At 36.7% G+C, this 12,273-nt stretch overlaps 1 non-coding gene across 1 annotated transcript; it reads left to right on the forward strand.

The window, feature by feature from the left end:
* Positions 1–11,605: 11,605 nt before the first annotated feature.
* LOC119057232 (small nucleolar RNA SNORD56) lies at positions 11,606–11,676 on the forward strand. Its single transcript, XR_005084040.2, has one exon. It is a non-coding gene; the product is annotated as a small nucleolar RNA SNORD56 (small nucleolar RNA).
* Positions 11,677–12,273: the final 597 nt, after the last annotated feature.

Genomic DNA, 12,273 nt, shown 5'->3' on the forward strand with positions numbered 1-12,273 from the left:
AGTTTCCAATTCTCACTTTTAGCATAAGAGACCTGCTGCTTAAATAAAAACAAATATAAGACCTGTTTTTCAACACTGCATGCTAATCAAGATAGAGAAGTAGAGAAATGTTTTTTGTCTACTTCTCTAGTATAGAAGTAACTGTGCTCTGGTAACTGTGCACATTAGCACTTTGGTATTCCTCAGTCCTAGGTCTATTCTAACTCACAAGGATCCATAGTGCTAATGCCATTTAAATTTCTTCTCCTAGAACTGATCAAAATATATTATTCATCCTACTGTATTAGTTTCCTATGGCTTCCCTAAAAATGTATTATAAACTGGATGGCTTGAAAAAACAGAAATGCATTATTTTCTCACAGTTCTGGGAGTTAGAAGTGCAAAATTGAGATGTTGGCAAGGCTGTGCCTTCTCAGAAGTCTTTAGGGGAGAATCCTACCTTAATTCATCCAGCGTTTGGAGCCCCGGGTGTTCCTTGGTGGGTGGCAACATAACTGCAACGTCTGATTCTGGCTTTGTAGGTCCATCTTCCCTCTGTGTCACCATCTCCGTGTCCCTCCTATTTACAAAAGGACACCAGTCCTACTGGCCATCCTAATAATTTCCTCTTAACTTGATTATATGTGGAAAGATTCTGTTTCCAATCCAGGTCACACTCACAGGTACTTGAGGTTAGGACTTTAACATATCTTATTAGAGAACACAATTTAACCCATAACACCCACATTCTGTACTTTTCCATTTATTCAGAGGGCATGGGGTGAGGAGGTTGTATTTTATTACCTGCAACACCTATCTTCCTTCTCTCGTGTTTATTCAGAGTTGACGGTGAATGGCAACATAAGTCACTTGTGCCACTGTTTTACCTGAGGTGGACTGTGACCTCCACACTTTATATGCCGGGGGCTTTAGGAGAAACCTTAGAATCGTAATCCTCAGGCTTTCCCCAGAAGACACCTAAGAGTGAAGGAGAATGAATGCCACCCACAGCTGCCTAGAGACATAATAAATAGCAGCATGTCATAGACCCAACATTTCTTAGAAATCTCATGGATTTTACATAGTTGCAAACTTGCGTTCAGCTTCATACCTTATCTATGCTTCTTTGAACAGAAACATATTTTAAGTTTCTTACAGCTAGAAAAAAATAAAAACAAAATGTCTTTAAATGTCTGATCAGACAATGGAAATTATTCTATTGAAATAAAGCACTGTGGGTTAATGAGAAAAAACTGTCTTGATGCACTTTATGTGGGTGCAGAGCATGACACACAAAGATTAGAATTTGGCTCCACCTATTTCCACTTGTTTGGGGAAGTTACTTAGCTCTCACTGTCTGCTTCCTTATCTGTAAAAGGAAAATGGTACCTGCACAGTGTATTCTAGGACAATTAAATGAAGTGATATATATAAAGTGCCTATCTCATTCCCTGATAGTTAAATCATACTCCAGTATAGTAGAAGTAATTATTAACAGTATTAGAGGATCATAAAGATTTGAAAAGAGCTGACATTGCTTATGAAATTTAGTATTCTGGAAGTTGAATCATTGCCACAGTATTATAAGAATCTATACTCTTACCAATTTGTGAGTGCCAATGGCAGCTCATTGTTTCATCATATACGACCCACTAAAGATGGACGCATTTACCCAAACACCCAGAAATGCAACACCATGTGATGTTTAAAGCTGGTGTTAGTAGAAATGTTAGTAAATGCATTTCCTTGCTGAGGGATTGGGATTATTTGATTCCTTTATAAATCTGAACAATTCTCTGAATTTCACTGAACATTTTAGTAAAATTCCTGTCTAGAAACATGATAGTGAAGAATGTTAACCTACTCAATAATTATTTACTTTGTTATCAGCATTTTTATTTTCTTAAAGTCCCAAACAAAAATTTTCATGACCAACTGGTGTCAATACAACTCTTCATAAAATCTGACCTCTTTTCTAATAATATTATATTTTTACTTTTTTCTCCCTTTACTTACTGAGCATGGTAAGTATTTATTGAGCTTATGTGCTTTATTTAACAGTGTTTGAATTCTCCTCTTTTTCACCGTATAGCTCCCCTTTATAAAGAAAGCTTTATGCAATGGAATTTTTGTGATCTTTGTGAGTTTGTCTTGCTTTTCATGGACTGTCACATGCTCTGTGCTGTGGAAAGTCTCCCCTCTCAGCCCTTTAGGGCAGGCTCCTAGACATTCTTGTGTTAACCTCGTGACCTAAGGATGCCCACGTCACATGAGTCCTGTGAAATTAGATCTCCACACAGTACAGGACTGAGAGCCCCATGGCTTGTGAGCAGTACTTTCTGCAGTGAGAACCCCAAGTGTCTGCAAATTCCTTGTAAATTCTTTGGTTCCTTATCTGCAGAATACCAGTAACTCCTATGCTGATTTCTAGGACCTGAAGAGCAGAAGCTCTTCCTAATCTGCTGTGTCCACTGTGCAGATGAGAGATCTCACCTATGTAATATTTGTTTATTCTTTCTCCCTCCTGTGGAATATGAGCTCCCTTGAGGCTGATCTTGGTAGAACTGCTCAACTCTTCAGACATAGGCCAATAATACCCCATTATAAAATTGAGAAATAAATAAATGTTAATCCTGTAGACATGAGTGCTCTGTGACCGACTGCTTTTATTTTTTAATATATTTTATTGATTATGCTATTACAGTTCTCTCATTTTTTTCTACCCTTTATTCCCGTCCACCCTGTACCCTCATCCCATCATCATTCCCCCCACCTTAGTTCATGTCCATGGGTCATACATACAAGTTCTTTGGCTTCTCCATTTCCTATACTATTCTTAACATCCCCCTGTCTATTTTGTACCTACCATTTATGCTTCTTATTCCCTGTACCTTTTCCCCCATTCTCCCCCTTGCTGCTGGTGACCCTCCATGTGACCTCTATTTCTGTGGATCGGTTCTTGTTCTAGTTGTTTGCTTAGTTTGTTTTTGTGTTTTCAGGTTCCGTTGTTAATAGTTATGAGTTTGTTGTCATTTTACTATTCATAGATTTTTATCTCTTTCTTAGATAAGTCCCTTTAACATTTCATATAATAAGGGCTTGGTGATGATGAACTCCTTCAACTTTACCTTATCTGGAAATTGAACCAGTGACCTTTTGGTTCACAGGCCAGCAGTCAATCCACTGAGCCACACCAGCCAGAGCTGCTCTTATTTATATTTAGGGGGTACATTTACCCTAGAGTAGCAATCCCAGCCTTAATAAGCAATGTCAAAATTCATAGTCCAAGCATTAGGATACACTGGTAAATGTATCATACAGTTAGTTTTATACAGAAAAATAAAATTGCTGTTTCATTGTAAATAAGAAATGGAAATATTGTTACTGATAACAGCAGAACATGTTACTCTTAGAGAGACCAGTTATTTAGTGCACAACAAGAAGAACTTATCACTCCCCTATAGTCTGGCGAGCATAAGGGAAGACAAAGTATGGCCCTGGCAGACAGACACTGGCAGCTTGCTCCCATTTCATTGAATTCTTTCCACTTTAACAATATTATATTCTAGAACTCCTTTCTGGTTTCACAAACGATTATCTTAACTGCTAATTTTTCAAAGATGCTTCTTTCCCTGTGCCAGTTCATTCTGTCAGTCTTGTACTTAAGCTACAATACCACATTGCCTATTCAAGTACGTACAGATATTTTATTTTTTTAGAATATATCAGGATTTATTTTGTAGAAGGTAGCTATGACAGCAGAGATTTTAAATATAATGAATGGGTTCAGTGTGTAACTGTTTTTACACTGAATACCAGTTTGATTTAATAATCAGAGATACATTTATCTTTGTTTTGTTTTTATAGAGACATGAATAAGTTAATAGTAATACCAAATGCATGAAGTACAAAGAATAATGATACAGTGCTGACTTGGATATCCGCCATCCATTTTAAGAAAACAAAAGAGAATCATCACTAACATTAAAGTTCCTGTGTCACATCCTGGTTCCATCCCTTTCCATTGTCTTTCAAATGGAATAATAAGCATGAAATTTATGTTATTTCCTTTGTTCTTTATGCTCTATTTATTTGTACTTATTCCTAGTTATCTATTTGTACTTTATAATGTGTAATGTGTACTGTGTTATACAAATACAAATAAATGCCCATAAGGTTTAGTTTTATATATTTTTCTGCAGCTTGCTTCTTTGCTCTGCATGAGGCTCTTCACCTATCTGTTGCATGTAGTTATAATTTCATTTACAACAGGTAATTTATTCCATTGTCTGAGTTTTTTTAAAACTATGTTGAACATTTTGTTTGCTTCCTGTATTTTTTGCTTTCACACACAGTGCCTCAATGAGGAAAACTTTTTTGTTTGTTTTGGTACATATTCCCGGAGCACATGTGAAAGAGTTTTTCTATAGTAGAACTTTTCAAGAAGTACACAACACTAAATTATAGATTGTGCTACGAAATGTTGCCCTCCTCCATCCCGAGCTCACCTAGGGAGTCATGGGTTGGCCGGCGCCTCTGCACATGTTGCCTGAAACACTGACCATTCAGCTCATTATTTTTAGAGCCAAATGGGGTCAGATACGGCATTCCATTTTCTCTTCTAGTTGGGAGCACGCTATGTGTCCTCAGACACTTTGCGCCTCATCACAAAGGACTCTAATACCTGTATACCTACATTAAAAGCTGATTACAAAGTAAGCAATTGTCCACTATAGATAAGGGTCCTAGGAGTTGCTTGGAGTTCTGATTCAAGGCAGCAAAGTTTCAGTTTACAGCTTAGCTGAGATTGGTTGAGAGTGGGGTTTATGGGGACTCTGTGTGGTATTCTCAAATCGCTGTTCGATTATATCAGATAGTTCTGTTTATGTCTAATATACATTTTTACTAACAAAAAGACTTATTCAATTGGGTTTCTGAAATTTGGGGGTTCTGAATTATTTTAAAATAGTTGCTGTATTAGTAAGAGTTTTGTAGAAAAGAAGAATCCACACCATATAGATAGATACAAATGTACATACAAATCTAATCTATATAGATATAAATTAGATACAGATATAGATACAAATTATAAGGCATTATTGGCTCATGCAATCATGGAGGCTGAGAAGTTCCAAGAACTGCGGTGGGCAAACTGCAGACCCAGGACGGCCAGTCATGTAGTTTGGGTCTGCGTCTGGTGTCCTGAGAATCAGGAGAACAGTGGTGTAAGTTCCAGTGCAAAAGCAGGCACACTTAAGACCCAAGAAGAACTGATGTTTTATCTCAAGTTCAAAGGGCAGGAAAAGACTGATTTCCCAACTAAACGCAGTCAGGCTGGCAGAATTCTCTCTTACTTGGGGAAGGGTCAGACTTTTTATTTTATCCAGGCTTTCAACTGATTGAATGGGGGCCCAGCCACATTAGGAGGGCAATCTGCTTTAGTCAGTGTACCAATTTAAATATTAATCTCATCCAAAAGCATCTATACAGACACACCTAAATAGTATTGGACCAAATACTTGGACATCTTTGGCCCAGTCAAGTGAACACAAAATTAACCATCACAACTGATATGAAAAACACCAATTGAATTGAGAATATGTTCACATACTATTGGTCTAAAAAAAGGTGTTCTACTCAAAATTTGGTTTCAACTGTTTTACATATCTATCGGTTTTGAGAAATTAATTTTAAACTTTTATTACATATATGAGTGAACATATTTTGTTTTTCATGCTAATTTTTGAGATTGTGAAGAATTCATTATGTAAGTGTTATGATCAAGAATTGCACATAGCAACTCCAAGTACAAGGTGAAGTTATATTTATAGAAGCAAATTCAACATTTCCATAACTATTTTGGAAACATATTATTTGGAAGTTATAGATAAATTTAGTATCAAATCCATTCCTAAATATTTTTATTTTACTTTTTAAATAGCAATTATATAATATGGAGAATCTAATAAAGTTTTAAAAATCTAAGCCACATTTTATATATATTCTCACAATTTCTAAAATTTATATTAGTTTATACCACATATATGTATATATATTTTTTCCATTACTTATCTATGCCATAACCTGAAAAATGTTGGAAAGTACTGCTCTGAGTGTATATTTAGGAACAAAAATTCCTTCTTATATGGCATAAGCATAATTTTTATCAGGTAAATCTTTATTGTTTTTTAATTTCCACTCCAAGAAGCAAAGCACAAATGTTCTTGTTTCAAATCCTGTTAATACTTAACATTGTCATGGCTCATAATTTTGGAAACCTTGGAGGCAGGGTTTTTAATTTGTAGCTCCCTAGTTAGCAATGAGTTTAATATCTGAGTTTAATATCTGATGTATTTACCTACCACAATTGATTCCTCTGTTAAGTATCCACTTACATATTTGCTTTTGGCTGCTTTCATTGCTTATGTTTTGAACATTGATTTATAGCTCTTTGTTTATCCTTGATAACAATCCTGTGTATATTATCTGCACTGTACCCATCTCCTGACAGTACATGGGTTTACTTATCATTCTTTTTCTGCTGTCTTAATGAGCAAAGTTTTAAAATTTTAATTTATCCGTTATTTTCCTTATGGCTTAAATGATTATATGTTGCATAAGATATTTTTTCCTGTACCAAGATGGTTATTTTCCTATATGCTTTCTAAAAGTTTTATGGCTTTGCCTTTTGAATTTAGGTTTTAACCCAACATGAATTCATTTTGGATAGGTGAATGAGAATTAATTTACTTTTTAACTGGTATATAATTTTTCTTCACTGATTACAGGATAGTTCCCTGTATATGATGATCCCATATACTTAGAGCACTGTTTTGAGACTCTCCACTCTGTTTAATTTATAATTTTTATATCTCAGTACACACACTCTACAATCTTAATTACTATAATACTAAATGAATTCTGTGACTATGGGGATTTGGATTGCAATTGCATTGAATCTGTAGGGAGAAATGAGATATTTCAGTATTGAATTTGAATATGTGAACTTATTACATCTCTTTACCATTTTGGCCTTCTTGAAAATCTCTAGTAATGTTTATTTCTAATAAAGATCTTAAAATGTTTTTAGATTTATTCTTATTTTATATTTATGTGGTAATATAAATTATATATCTGAGTATATTTGTAATCTGTTTATTGTAGAAATTTTTAGTTGAGTTTTATAAAATGATAATATATTCAACAAACTTGTTATAGCTTCCCATAGGTACTAAACATTATCTGTAGATTCTTGGGGGTATTTTATATAGAAAACTTATATCACTGAAAATAATTTGAATTATTATTCTTTCCTTCTAAAGTGTATCTGTTGTTTTAATTAATGCTTTTCCAGTGAATGCCAGAACCTCTAATTTTATTTTTTATTTTTTCTCTTTGTGCTTCATGATGCCTTATGATGCTTTATATTTCTTAGTGAGAGGGAAAGAGAGAGAGAGGGAGGGAAAGATTTGTGATGATGAACTCTTTCTTTTAGGAACCTCATTACATAAAATGCTTTGAAGCCTATGTGAAGGTGAGTTAGTTTGGGGAGAAGATGGTGTGTACTTATTTCTACCAAGCAACTCTGGTTACTTTAAATTTTTACTTTGAGATAAATATTTTCAATACACCTAGCTAAGGTGAGCCTGACCTACAAACCTGCCCAAGGACCTTCTAATAAATATTCTATTTTTTTGTGCCCTTTCCACTCAGGGATAGAGTCTGAGACATAATTTTTCTTATAGCCTCCTAGAATTGGTTGCTTAATTCCCCTCTAACCTGGAGGAAATAGCCCTGTTATGGAGGGAGATCCCAGATTTCTGTGAAGTTTTCTTATTAGACCTTCCATCTTAGGGGGCCGTGGGCATTATCTCTTCTCCCAAAAGCCCTTGGGTTCAGTGCTACCTTCAAACAAACAACATCATCAGTGCTCAGCTTCCCATCCCCTGTTTTTCTTTAGCTTTAGGCCCTTAGGCCTTTCATTATATCTTACTAAGTTTCCACTGTACTGATGGGTTAGAGATATTGTAAAATACTGTATCCAGCATATTCATGTACCTTTCTTTTTGGGAGGGGGCATTGACCGGGGAGGTAGGGTAGCCATAACACCAGAAGTAGTATAATAAATATTTTTTTAGTGCTCTTCACATTTGTCCTTTACCTCACACATTTACTTCAACTTTAAAGTAGCAGTTCTGATTTCTAGGAAAAATTTTTATGTACTTCAAGAATGTCAATTAGCAGAATTTGCTGCTCTTTTCAGAATAAGGAGTTAAAAAAGAATCTGTGGTAGGCAGCATTTGGAGCTGGCCTCTGTGATTCTTGCATCTCAGGGTCTGTGCTCTTTTTTAAAAAAAATATTTTATTTATTTATTTTTAGAGAGAGGGGAAGGGAAGGAGAAAGAGTAGGAGAGAAACATCAATGTGTGGTTGCCTCTCATGTGTCCCCTGCTGGGGACCTGGCCTGCAACCCAGGCATGTGCCCTGACTGGGAATCGAACCTGCGATCCTCTGCTTCACAGGCCCGTGCTCAATCCACTGAGCTACACCAGCCAGGGCAGGGTCTGTGCTCTTTATCATTCTCTTTCTTTAAGAGAGGACACAACTGTAAATATGAGGGATTTTACTCCCACACCTGAGTCACACTCTATGTCAAAGGTGAAGAGACTCTCCATACATAAGACCCCAAATCAGTTGACTTTGAGTTATAAAAGAAAAATTAGTGTGGGTGGGCCTGAACTAATCAAGTGAGACCTTAAAAGAGTGTGGGCCCCTCCTGAGAGAAGCCACTCAAAGCACGAGAGATGCTCTCCTGCTTGTCCTGAAGAAGCAAACTGCCAGGATATGAAGAAAGGCATGTGGCAAGGGTCTGAGAGAAGCCTCCGAGTGCTGAGAGTGACAACTGTCAACCAGCAAGCAAGACAACAGGACCATTGTTGTACAACCACTGGGAATGACTTCTGCCAAAATCTGAAGAGACTTAGAAGAGCACCCTTCCTAACCGAGTCTCCAGTGTAGAGACAACACCAGCCAGCACCTTGACTTAGTCTTGGGAGGAACTGAGCGGAGAACCAGATGAAACAGTTGATTTCTGATCCATGGAAACAGTGAAATAATACACTGCTTTGTTATGTGCTGACCTAAGACAGAAGCAATCGAACCTAAAGCATGTCAGCACCCACGGCTTTTTCCTTTGTCCTCCCACGTCTCACACCCCATTTTCTACTTTCTGGAAAGGAAGGACACACAATTATTCCCAGGTATGAAAAACAAAACTGTACAAAAAACTTTTGCAGGTTCTACTTTTCAACAGAAGAATTGGGTTGACATTTGGGGAAAACAGTATTCTCCTTTGTAAATTTAGACAAAGTCTTTGAATTAGCACAATAGCTTAGAGTAAGATTATCTTGCTTTATTTACAGGACAATCTTAGAATATGAAACATTATCTAGAAAATAGCTACATATCTTTACAATATGGAACAGATATTGCACAGGAAATAATAATTATATTTTTAGAAGAAAAATATTTTAAAAATTAAGAGAAATTTATTTTTAGAGCCTATAAAAACAAATTAAGATAGAATTATAATATGCTGGTTTATATCATCACTAAATCTTAGGAAGTGTAATGGGTGTCAAAGGAACACCCTGTTGACTCATTTACAATAGGAAGCACCTAGTTTCATACTCACAAAATTGCTTAAATGTATGTAGAAAGGCTCAAAATTTGCAAAATGGTGTACTTTGTTTTCAGACTCACACTTGACAGGAAAATGTCAAGTGTAACATGTAAATTGTAACAGTTGTACATTGACATAGAGAATTGTTTTTGATCATTATGAATTATCAAATTATGCCTTCAAAAGCAAGGTCTTATACCTTAAACATCTTGCAAAAGTGCACTGCCCCAAGACCTATTTCGTACTCATTTTGCGTTATTGGAGGGATGTGAGAAACTAGTGTACGGTAAAGAGCTTCACGATTCTGAGTAGAGGCCACATTCCAGCCAGCCAGCCAGCCAGCCAAAGTTTGACCCGCTGAATCAACAGAAATATATCTTAGGCCACTTGATCACTTGTTAGCTCTCAAAAGTTTGTTAATGATTCTGAACCTCACTCAATCACTTCAGAAACAGTAGGATATTAGAACCATAACCGAATGACTACCCCATGCAGAAGCATTTGTTTCTTACTCCCCACGGACTTACATATGTCATAATAGTCCTGTGGGTCCAAGATGAAGCTGAGAAAAGAAAAACGACTGCGATGGTCTTAGCAGAAATAAAATCATAGCCCAGAGCACAGCACTAATGTGAGAAAAAAAACCCAACCACTTGTTGTTCCTACTGTAAGCACCGGTGACGTTTCACAATGCCTCACTCATCAAACTGCTATCTTTGCCTATTGAGAACAAACAAACCAAAATGAAGGCAAAAAAGCCTATATTCCTCTAGAAACCAGCTATGATAAAATGAGAAAGATCTAGTCAACGTTACCAAGAGCTGCATGACAGTTAGTGTCAGTGCCACTCTGACCAGAGTCCTTGCCTTCTGTGGACCTTACAAATGAATGGTCTCAGCCTAGTGCCCTCACTCCACCACACCCCTGTCCAGACAGTCCATCTCTTATCCAGGCACACTCTGTTTCCTCTTCTCTGTCCCTGATGCTTTAAGCCAAGGAGAATTTTGCTACTTGCTTGTAGTCCAGCACAAGTCAATGAGGTCCCTTAAGCACAGTAATTAACATACAAGATACAGTTCTGATTGCTGTGAATCCGTGAAGAATGAGACATGTCTCTTTCTTCAAGGATTTAACTGCCAGAAGCAGATGTACGTGACTTTCCTGGTAATAGCCCTGGATCCCACTTCTACTCATTGCTGACCCGCTCTACCCTAATCCAACTTCTTTATTGGTTTCATTTTCTTGATCCTGAGGCACCAGCTAGATCTCTGCCTTTTGCCCCAGCACCTAGTATTTGTACTTTGAACCGGCAGTGTTTGGTCCTTGTTATCTGACTAACATGCCCCCTGCTCTTACCCTGAGTTACCTGGGTTGTTTCCAGCAGAAAGGCACATCTCTGGGTCTGTTACTATGGAATGCATCACCTGGCCAGCATTTGGGACATTCTATCCACCCTTCCTTCTCATTAAAGGGAAAATTGAGCCTCATCTTTCTAAACATCTCCCTAGAGATTTCCCTAGAAGAGCTGTCTTGTTAGTAGAAGCTGGCAAAAAGCTCCAGCATAGCCTCTCAACCCAGAGGAGCCAGTCACAGAGTGTGGGGCTGAATGCAGAAGAGAATGTGAGCTTAGCGTTGGGCAGAGCAGGGCACGGATCTCCAAACTGCCTCTTCCCAATTGTACCATGTTGGGGAAATTACTTAATATCTCTAAAACTGAGTTTCCTTCTTTATAAAAAAAAGGAAATTTTTTATTTTGCGGAATCATTGGGAGTTATTAGAACAGGATTATACATAGTACTCTCTGAAGGTACAAAAAAAGAACAAAACTAAGTATATCTGTACCCCAAAGCTGGTTTCTTATATGCCTGGAAAAAATGGCTTTAAGGGGAACAAACTGCTGAAGAACAATTACAATCAAATAAAAGTGCAAATTCTATCTGTCCTCTACAATGATGGTAACATTTTTCATCTACAGGAGTTCACCTAGTGAGTGTTGGGACTTTTGGTCTGAGTGGAAAAAAAGAAAAAGAAATTGCATCTTTCCTCTAGCAGGACTGAAAAACATAGAAGTTACCTGGGGAATCTGCATAGTCCTGAAATCCCTCTGAGCAGACAATAGATGTCTTATCTACATGTGTGTCTGTAGGTTGTGGGGTATTCATATCCAAGAGCTCATTCTATACTCATAGGATAGGTCCTTAGATCAGCATTCAGAATGTATTTGCTTTTATTTTACCAAAATTTTCATCAATCTTAGCTTTCTAATTTCCCTGTTCATAACATATTAGAAATAACAAATTAAGTGGGGAGAAAGTCTATACAGAAAGACGGCAACTGACAATTTTAGTGCCTAATTCCTTGAGGGTTCAATTTAACAACTATATTTTAATAGGATTTAGTCTTAAAAAACTAATCTTTAGCTTTGTATTTTATGATGTTGTACCTATATAATATGGCATGATTATCATTATATCCTGAAATTCTAAATATTAAGCCCTACCCAGAGCAAAGAATAAAGACATGTTTACAAGTATTTTAAACAAGAAATTATGTGATATTGTTTTTATTATGACACCCCCCAAAAAAATAAAATTACCTTTCTGTAGAGGCCT

The sequence above is a fragment of the Artibeus jamaicensis genome, unplaced genomic scaffold (genome assembly GCF_021234435.1).
Source record: "Artibeus jamaicensis isolate MK-2021 breed Jamaican fruit bat unplaced genomic scaffold, CSHL_Jam_final contig_484, whole genome shotgun sequence".
NCBI classification, from domain to species: Eukaryota; Metazoa; Chordata; class Mammalia; order Chiroptera; family Phyllostomidae; genus Artibeus; species Artibeus jamaicensis.